The sequence below is a fragment of the Melospiza melodia genome, chromosome 3 (genome assembly GCF_035770615.1).
Source record: "Melospiza melodia melodia isolate bMelMel2 chromosome 3, bMelMel2.pri, whole genome shotgun sequence".
Lineage (NCBI taxonomy): Eukaryota > Metazoa > Chordata > Aves > Passeriformes > Passerellidae > Melospiza > Melospiza melodia.
In genome coordinates, this window is record NC_086196.1 from 138561398 (window position 1) to 138570888 (window position 9491).

Sequence of the window (9491 nt, forward strand, 5' to 3'; positions counted from 1 at the left end):
CTCCATCCCTGGTGGGACTCATCCATCCCATCCTGGTGGGCTCCATCCCATCGTGGTGGGCTCCATCCATGGTGGGGCTCCATCCCATCCTGGTGGGACCCATCCCATCCATCCCATCCTGGTGGGACCCATCCCATCCTGGTGGGACCCATCCATCCCATCCCATCCTGGTGGGACCCATCCCATCCATCCCATCCTGGTGGGACCCATCCATCCCATCCTGGTGGGACCCATCCCATCCTGGTGGGATCCATCCATCCCATCCTGGTCGGACCCATCCATCCCATCCTGGTGGGGACCCATCCCATCCTGGTGGGATCCATCCATCCCATCCTGGTCGGACCCATCCATCCCATCCTGGTGAGACACATCCATCCCTGGTGGGCTCCATCCCATCCTGGTGGGACCCATCGTGGTGGGCTCCATCCCTGGTGGGCTCCATCCCATCCTGGTGGGACCCATCCCATCCATCCCATCCCTGGTGGACTCCATCCATCCCATCCTGGTGAGACCCATCCATCCCATCCTGGTGGGATCCATCCCATCCTGGTGGGCTCCATCCATCCCATCCTGGTGGGACCCATCCATCCCATCCTGGTGGGGACCCATCCATCCCATCCTGGTGGGCTCCATCCCTGGTGGGCTCCATCCATCCCATCCTGGTAGGACCCCATCGTGGTGGGCTCCATCCATGGTGGGCTCCATCCCATCCTGGTGGGACCCATCCCATCCATCCCATCCCTGGTGGACTCCATCCATCCCATCCTGGTGGGACCCATCCATCCCATCCTGGTGGGATCCATCCATCCCATCCTGGTGGGATCCATCCATCCCATCCTGGTGCGACCCATCCCTGGTGGGACCCATCCATCCCATCCTGGTAGGACCCATCGTGGTGGGCTCCATTCATGGTGGGCTCCATCCCATCCTGGTGGGACCCATCCCATCCATCCCATCCTGGTGGGACCCATCCCTGGTGGGCTCCATCCCATCCTGGTGGGCTCCATCCCTGGTGGGACCCATCCCTGGTGGGCTCCATCCATCCCGTCCTGGTGGGACCCATCCCTGGTGGGACCCATCCCATCGTGGTGGGCTCCATCCCGACGTTCTCCGCCCCGCAGAACATCGGGCTGTCCCTGCGGAAGTTGATCGGCAGCTGTGGACGCCCGTCCCTGCCCGAGCTGCCGCCCTCGTCCCGCGCCGAGGTACGGACACCGGGACACCGGGAACGGGGTGGGGGACATTCCCAAAAAATCCGGGGAATTCTCTGGGAAAAAAATCTGGGATTTCCTGGGGAAGTTATGGAATTTTCTGGAAAAAATTATGGAATTTTCTGGGAAAAAAAATCTGGAATTTCCTGGAAAAATCTGGCTATTTCTGGATAAAAATATGACATTTTCTGGGAAAATTCTCAAAATTTCTGGAAAAACCCAAAAATTTTCTGGGAAAATTCTTGGATTTCCTAGAAAAATTCCAGAATTTTCTCAGAAAATGATGGAAATTCCTGGGAAAATTCTGGAATTTTCTGAGTAAAATTTTTTAATTTCCTGGGAAAATTCCATTATTTCCTCGAAGAATTTCCTGGAAAATTTCTTGGGGAAATTCTGGGGGGTTTTGGACAAATTTCCTGGAAAAATTCTGGGATTTTCTGGAGGAAAAGATTTTCAGATTTTCCTGGTAAAAATCCATAATTTTTTTAAAAAATTCTGGCATTTCCTGGAAAAAATCCCAGAATTTTGTGGCAAAATGCTGGAATTTTCTGGGGAAATGATGGAATTTTCCGGGAAAGTTATGGGAAAATCCCAGACTTTTCTGGAAAAAAAATCCAGAATTTCCTGGGAAAATTTCCTGGGGAAAAAAATCTGGAAATTTCTGAGGAGAAAAAAAATCCAGAATTTTCTGGAATAAAAGCCCTGGATTTTCCTGGGAAAATTCCAGATTTTTTTCTGGAAAAATTCCGTAATTTCCTCAAAAAAAAAAAAAAATCTTGCATTTTCTGGGGGAAATCTGTATTTTTTTAAAAAAAATTCTGAAATTTTCCAGGGAAAATTCTGAAATTTCCGTGGAAAATTCTGGATGTTTTTGGAAAAATTTTTAATTTCCTGGGATAATCCCCGAATTTTGTGGGGAAAAAAAAAATACCGCTCTAATTTTCTAGGGAAATGATGGAATTTTCCAGAAAAGTTATGGAAAATTACCAGGATTTCCTGGAAAAAAATTCAGAATTTCCTGGGAAAAAATCTGGAAATTTCTGGGGAGAAAAAAAATCCAGAATTTTCTGGGAAAAATCCAGATTTTTTTTCTGGAAAATTTCTGGAATTTCCTCAAAATAAATCTTGAATTTTCTGGGGCAAATCCATATTAAAAAAAAAAATCTGGAATTTTCTGGAAAAACTTACTGGGAAAGCTCTGAAAATTTCTGGAAAAATTTCGTGGGAGAATCCCGGAATTTCCTGGGAAAATGCCGGAATTTCCTAGCAAACACCATAAATTTGTGGGGAAAATTCCATCATTGTCCAGGAAAAAATTCCGGAATTTCCTGGGGAGAAAAAAATCCAGAATTTTCTGGAAAACAAACCCCTAGATTTTCCTGGGAAAATTCCAGAATTTTTTCTGGAAAAATTCCAGACTTTCCTCAAAAAAAAAATATCTTGAATTTTCTGGGGGAAAATCTGTAATTAAAAAAAAAAAAAAATCTGAAATTTCCCTGGAATATTTTCTTGGGAAAATTCTGAAATTTCCGTGGAAAATTCTGGATTTTTTTGGAAAAATTTTTTAACTTCCTGGGAAAATCCCAGAACTTTTTGGGGAAAAAAAAAACCTGGAATTTTCTGGGGAAATGATGGAATTTTCCAGAAAAGTTATGGGAAAATCCCAGGCTTTTCTGGAAAAAAAAATCCAGAATTTCCTGGGAGAAAAAAATCCAGAATTTTCTGGAAAAAACCCCTAGATTTTCCTGGGGAAAATTCCAGATTTTTTTCTGGAAAAATTCCGGAATTTCCTCAAAAAAAAAAATCTGTAATTTTCCCAGGAAAATCTGTACTTTTTTTTTTTTAATTCTGAAACTTTCCTGGGAAAATTCTGAAATTTCCATGGAAAATTCTGGATTTTTTTTTGGAAAAATTTTTAAACTTCCTGGGAAAATCTTGGAATTTTGTGGGAAAAAAAAAAAAAAAAACAAATCTTGAATTTTCTGGGGGGAAAACCCATAACTTTTTGTAAAAATTGGCCGGGAAAATTATTTAATTTTCCGGGAAAATTTTCTGGGGAAAATATGGAATTTTATGAGGAAAATTCAGTAATTCCCTGGGAAAAAAATCTGGGAAAATTCCAGAATTTTCCGGAAAAACGCCGGAGATTTACGGGGAAATCCCGGAAATTTCTTGGGGGGAAATTTCTGGGATTTTCCCGCGAAAACCCCGGAACGTTCTGGACCCTTTCCGGCCGCAGATCGAGGGGACGCAGCGGGGGCTGAACAAGGAGCTGGCGGCGCTGATCGCGAAGCTGCGGCTGGCGCAGCAGAACCGCGGCTCCTCGCTGGGCGCCGAGTGCCGCCGGCAGATGCTCGCCGCCGCCCACAGCCCTCGCCGTCGACGCCAAGAACCTCCTGGACGCCGTGGACCAGGCCCGGCTCCGCGCCCCACCCCACCCCGAGTGACCGAGGGGATGGAAAGTTCCGGAAACGGGAGGGAAATGCGGATTTTTGCCGTGGTTTATTCGTTTTTCTGCTCTTCTTCGAGCTCCTCCTCATCATCCTCGTGTCTTGCCAAGCGTCGCGATTTGGAAGACTGGAGGTGTCTGATGGGGTTTGATTTGGAGAAATTGGAGGGTTTGGTGGGGGTTTTGAATGGAAAAATGAAAGTTTTTGGGGTTTTCCTTGGAAAAAAAGGGAGGTTTTGGAGTTTCTCCTTGAGAAAATGGAGGTTTTTGGGGTTTTACTTGGAAAAAAAAAGGAGGTTCCTTGAAAAAAGGGAGGTTTGGGGGTTTTTCCATGGAAAAAATGGAAGTTTTGGGGGGTTCTGAACGGCGACCGCGGACCTGAAGAGGCGGAAATCGGGATGGAAAGTTCCGGAAACGGGAGGGAAATGCCGATTCTCGATGCCGTGGTTTATTCGTTTTTCTGCTCTTCTTCGCGCTCCTCCTCGTCTTCTTCGTGTCTTGCCGAGCGTCGCTCTTTGAAGGATGGAAGGGTCTGGTGGGGTTCCCCTCGGAGAAGTTGGAGGGTTTGGGGTTTTGACTGGAAAAATGAAAGTTGTTGGGGTTTCCCTTGGAAAAATGACAAGTTTTTTGGGAAAAAAAGGGAGGTTTTGGGGGATTACGTGGAAAAAATTGAGGTTGTTTGGTTTTTATTTGGGAAAAAAAAATGAGGTTCTTGTGGTTTTCCTTGGAAAAAAAATGTTTTGAGGTTTTATTTGGAAGACGTGAGCTTTTTTGGGGGGGTTTTCCTTGGGAAAAAAAGGGAGATTCCTTGGAAAAAGGGAGGTTTTGGGGTTTTTCCATGGAAAAAATGGAAGTTTTGGGGGGTTCTGAACGGTGGCCGTGGACGCCAAGAACCTCCTGGACGCCGTGGACCAGGCCCGGCTCCGCGCCCGACCCCACCCCGAGTGACCGAGGGGATGGAAAGTTCCGGAAACGGGAGGGAAATGTGGATTTTCGCCGTGGTTTATTCGTTTCTCTGCTCTTCTTCTTCTTCTTCCCGCCATTCCTCGCCCTCTTCGTGTCTTGCCAAGCGTTGCTCTTTGAAGGACGGAAGGGTCTGGTGGGGTTCTCCTCGGAGAAATTGGAGGGTTTGGGGTTTTGAATGGAAAAATGAAAGTTGTTGGGGTTTCCCTTGGAAAAATGACAAGTTTTTTGGGAAAAAAAGGGAGGTTTTGGGGGATTACGTGGAAAAAATTGAGGTTGTTTGGTTTTTATTTGGGGAAAAAAAATGAGGTTCTTGTGGTTTTCCTTGGAAAAAAAATGTTTTGAGGTTTTATTTGGAAGACGTGAGCTTTTTTGGGGGGGGTTTTCCTTGGGAAAAAAAGGAGATTCCTTGGAAAAAGGGAGGTTTGGGGGTTTTTCCATGGAAAAAATGGAAGTTTTGGGGGGTTCTGAACGGCGACCGTGGACGCCAAGAACCTCCTGGACGCCGTGGACCAGGCCCGGCTCCGCGCCCGACCCCACCCCGAGTGACCGAGGGGATGGAAAGTTCCGGAAACGGGAGGGAAATGCCGATTCTCGATGCCGTGGTTTATTCGTTTCTCTGCTCTTCTTCTTCTTCTTCTTCCCGCCATTCCTCGCCCTCTACGTGTCTTGCTGAGCGCCGCGATTTGGAAGACTGGAGGTGTCTGATGGGGTTTGATTTGGAGAAATGGAAGTTTTGGGGTTTTATTTGGAAAAAAATCAAAGTTTGGGTTTTTGTTTGGAAAAAATGGCGTTTATGGGGCTTTCCTTGGAAAAAAATGTTTTGGGGTTTCCCTTGGAAAAAAGGGGAGGTTTTGGATCTTTTCCTTGGAGAACATGAGGGGTTTTAGGGGATGTCCTTGGAAAAAAAGGGAGGTTTTGCGGTTTTACTTGGAAAAAAATGAAGTTTTTTTGGAGTTTCCCCTTGAGAAAATTGCGGGTTTTGGTGTTTTTATTTGGAAAAGATGGAAGATTTTTGGGGTTTTTGTGTGGAGAGGAGGCGCCGATGGGGCAGACGACACCAAGAACCTCCTGGACGCCGTGGACCAGGCCCGGCTCCGCGCCCGACCCCACCCCGAGTGACCGAGGGGATGGAAAGTTCCGGAAACGGGAGGGAAATGCCGATTCTCAATGCCGTGGTTTATTCGTTTTTTCTGCCCTTCTTCGCGCTCCTCCTCATCCTCGTGTCTTGCCGAGCGTCGCTCTTTGAAGGATGGAAGGGTCTGGTGGGGTTCTCCTCGGAGATATTGGAGGATTTGGTGGGGTTTTGAATGGAAAAATGGAAGTTTTTCGGGTTTTCCTTGTAAAAAAAGGGAGGTTTTGGAGCTTCTCCTTGAGAAAACGGAGGTTTTTGGGGTTTCACTTGGGAAAAATGGAGATTCCTTGGAAAAAAGGGAGGTTTTGGAGTTTCTCCTTGAGAAAATGGAGGTTTGTGGGGTTTCACTTGGAAATAAAAAGGAGATTCCTTGAAAAAAGGGAGGTTTGGGGGTTTTTCCATGGAAAAAATGGAAGTTTTGGGGGGTTCTGAACGGTGGCCGTGGACGCCAAGAACCTCCTGGACGCCGTGGACCAGGCCCGGCTCCGCGCCCGACCCCACCCCGAGTGACCGAGGGGATGGAAAGTTCCGGAAACGGGAGGGAAATGTGGATTTTTGCCGTGGTTTATTCGTTTCTCTGCTCTTCTTCTTCTTCTTCCCGCCATTCCTCGCCCTCTTCGTGTCTTGCCGAGCGTCGCTCTTTGAAGGATGGAAGGGTCTGGTGGGGTTCTCCTCGGAGAAATTGGAGGGTTTGGGGTTTTGAATGGAAAAATGAAAGTTGTTGGGGTTTCCCTTGGAAAAATGACAAGTTTTTTGGGAAAAAAAGGGAGGTTTTGGGGGATTACGTGGAAAAAATTGAGGTTGTTTGGTTTTTATTTGGGGAAAAAAAATGAGGTTCTTGTGGTTTTCCTTGGAAAAAAAATGTTTTGAGGTTTTATTTGGAAGACGTGAGCTTTTTTGGGGGGGTTTTCCTTGGGAAAAAAAGGAGATTCCTTGGAAAAAAGGGAGGTTTTGGGGTTTTTCCATGGAAAAAATGGAAGTTTTGGGGGGTTCTGAACGGCGACCGTGGACGCCAAGAACCTCCTGGACGCCGTCGACCAGGCCCGGCTCCGCGCCCGACCCCACCCCGAGTGACCGAGGGGATGGAAAGTTCCGGAAACGGGAGGGAAATGTGGATTTTTGCCGTGGTTTATTCGTTTCTCTGCTCTTCTTCTCCTTCTTCTTCCCGCCATTCCTCGCCCTCTACGTGTCTTGCCGAGCGTCACGATTTGGAAGACTGGAGGTGTCTGATGGGGTTTGATTTGGAGAAATGGAAGTTTTGGGGCTTTATTTGGAAAAAAATCGAAGTTTGGGTTTTTGTTTGGAAAAAATGGCGTTTATGGGGCTTTCCTTGGAAAAAAATGTTTTGGGGTTTCCCTTGGAAAAAAGGGGAGGTTTTGGATCTTTTCCTTGGAGAACATGAGGGGTTTTGGGGATGTCCTTGGAAAAAAAGGGAGATTCCTTGGAAAAAAGGGAGGTTTTGGGGTTTTCCTTGGGAAAAAAAAATGAGGTTTTTTGGAGTTTCCCCTTGAGAAAATTGCGGGTTTTGGTGTTTTTATTTGGAAAAGATGGAAGTTTTTTGGGGTTTTTGTGTGGAGAGGAGGCGCCGATGGGGCAGACGATGCCAAGAACCTCCTGGACGCCGTGGACCAGGCCCGGCTCCGCGCCCGACCCCACCCCGAGTGACCGAGGGGATGGAAAGTTCCGGAAATGGGAGGGAAATGTGGATTTTTGCTGTGGTTTATTCGTTTTTCTGCTCTTCTTCGAGCTCCTCCTCATCATCCTCGTGTCTTGCCAAGCATCGCGATTTGGAAGACTGGAGGTGTCTGATGGGGTTTGATTTGGAGAAATTGGAGGGTTTGGTGGGGGTTTTGAATGGAAAAATGAAAGTTTTTGGGGTTTTCCTTGGAAAAAAAAAGGGAGGTTTTGGAGTTTCTCCTTGAGAAAATGGAGGTTTTTGGGGTTTTACTTGGAAAAAAAAAGGAGGTTCCTTGAAAAAAGGGAGGTTTTAGGGTTTTTCCATGGAAAAAATGGAAGTTTTGGGGGGTTCTGAACGGTGGCCGTGGACGCCAAGAACCTCCTGGACGCCGTGGACCAGGCCCGGCTCCGCGCCCGACCCCACCCCGAGTGACCGAGGGGATGGAAAGTTCCGGAAACGGGAGGGAAATGTGGATTTTTGCCGTGGTTTATTCGTTTTTCTGCTCTTCTTCTCCTTCTTCTTCCCGCTCCTCCTCGTCATCCTCGTGTGTCGCCGAGTGTCGCGTCGCGATTTGGAAGATGGGAGGGGCCTGGTGGGGTTTTATTTGGAAAAATGGAAGTTTTGGGGTTTTATTTGGAAAAAATGGCGTTTATGGGGCTTTCCTTGGAAAAAAATGTTTTGGGGTTTCCCTTGGAAAAAAGGGGAGGTTTTGGATCTTTTCCTTGGAGAACATGAGGGGTTTTGGGGATGTCCTTGGAAAAAAGGGAGGTTTTGGGGTTTTCCTTGGAAAAAAAAAAATGAGGTTTTTTGGAGTTTCCCCTTGAGAAAATTGATGGTTTTGGTGTTTTTATTTGGAAAAGATGGAAGATTTTTGGGGTTTTTGTGTGGAGAGGAGGCGCCGATGGGGCAGACGACGCCAAGAACCTCCTGGACGCCGTGGACCAGGCCCGGCTCCGCGCCCGACCCCACCCCGAGTGACCGAGGGGATGGAAAGTTCCGGAAACGGGAGGGAAATGTGGATTTTCGCCGTGGTTTATTCGTTTTTCTGCTCTTCTTCGCGCTCCTCCTCATCCTCGTGTCTTGCCGAGCGTCGCTCTTTGAAGGATGGAAGGGTCTGGTGGGGTTCTCCTCGGAGATATTGGAGGGTTTGGTGGGGTTTTGAATGGAAAAATGGAAGTTTTTGGGGTTTTCCTTGGAAAAATGAGAAGTTTTTGGGAAAAAAAGGGAGGTTTTGGGGAATTATGTGGAAAAAATTGAAGTTGTTGGGTTTTTATTTGGGGAAAAAATGGAAGTCTTCGGGGTTTTCCTTGGAAAAAAAATGTTTTGAGGTTTTATTTGGAAGACGTGAGCTTTTTTGGGGGGGGGTTTCCTTGGGAAAAAAAGGAGATTCCTTGGAAAAAAAGGGAGGTTTGGGGGTTTTTCCTTGGAAAAAAAAATGAGGTTTTTTGGGGTTTCCCTTGGAAAAATGAGAAATTTTTTGGGGAAAAAGGGAGGTTTTGAGGGATTATGTGAAAAACTTTGAAGTGGTTGGGGTTTTAGTTGGGGAAAAAAATGAGGTTTTTGGGGTTTTGCATGGGAAAAATGTTTTGAGGTTTTATTTGGAAGACGTGAGTTTTTTTGGGGGGGTTTTCCTTGGGAAAAAAGGGAGATTTCTTGGAAAAAAAGGGAGGTTTGGGGGTTTTTCCATGGAAAAAAAAAATGAGGTTTTTTGGGGTTTCCCTTGGAAAAATGAGAAATTTTTTGGGGAAAAAGGGAGGTTTTGAGGGATTATGTGAAAAACTTTGAAGTGGTTGGGTTTTTAGTTGGGGAAAAAAATGAGGTTTTGGGGGTTTTCCTTGGAAAAAAAATGTTTTGAGGTTTTATTTGGAAGACGTGAGGTTTTTTTGGGGGGGGTTTTCCTTGGGAAAAAAAGGAGATTCCTTGGAAAAAAAGGGAGGTTTTGGGGTTTTCCTTGGAAAAAAAAAATGAGGTTTTTTGGGGTTTCCCTTGGAAAAATGAGATATTTTTTGGGGAAAAAGGGAGGTTTTGAGGGATTATGTGAAAAAAATTGAAGTT

The 9491-nt window shown here is 46.4% G+C and overlaps 1 long non-coding RNA gene across 1 annotated transcript; it reads left to right on the top strand.

Annotated features, from left to right (window-relative positions):
* Positions 1–1171: 1171 nt before the first annotated feature.
* LOC134416517 (uncharacterized) lies at positions 1172–8012 on the top strand. The gene is made up of 3 exons (XR_010027288.1): positions 1172–1205; positions 3451–7214; positions 7661–8012. It is a non-coding gene; the product is annotated as an uncharacterized LOC134416517 (long non-coding RNA).
* The last annotated feature ends 1479 nt before the right edge of the window (positions 8013–9491 follow it).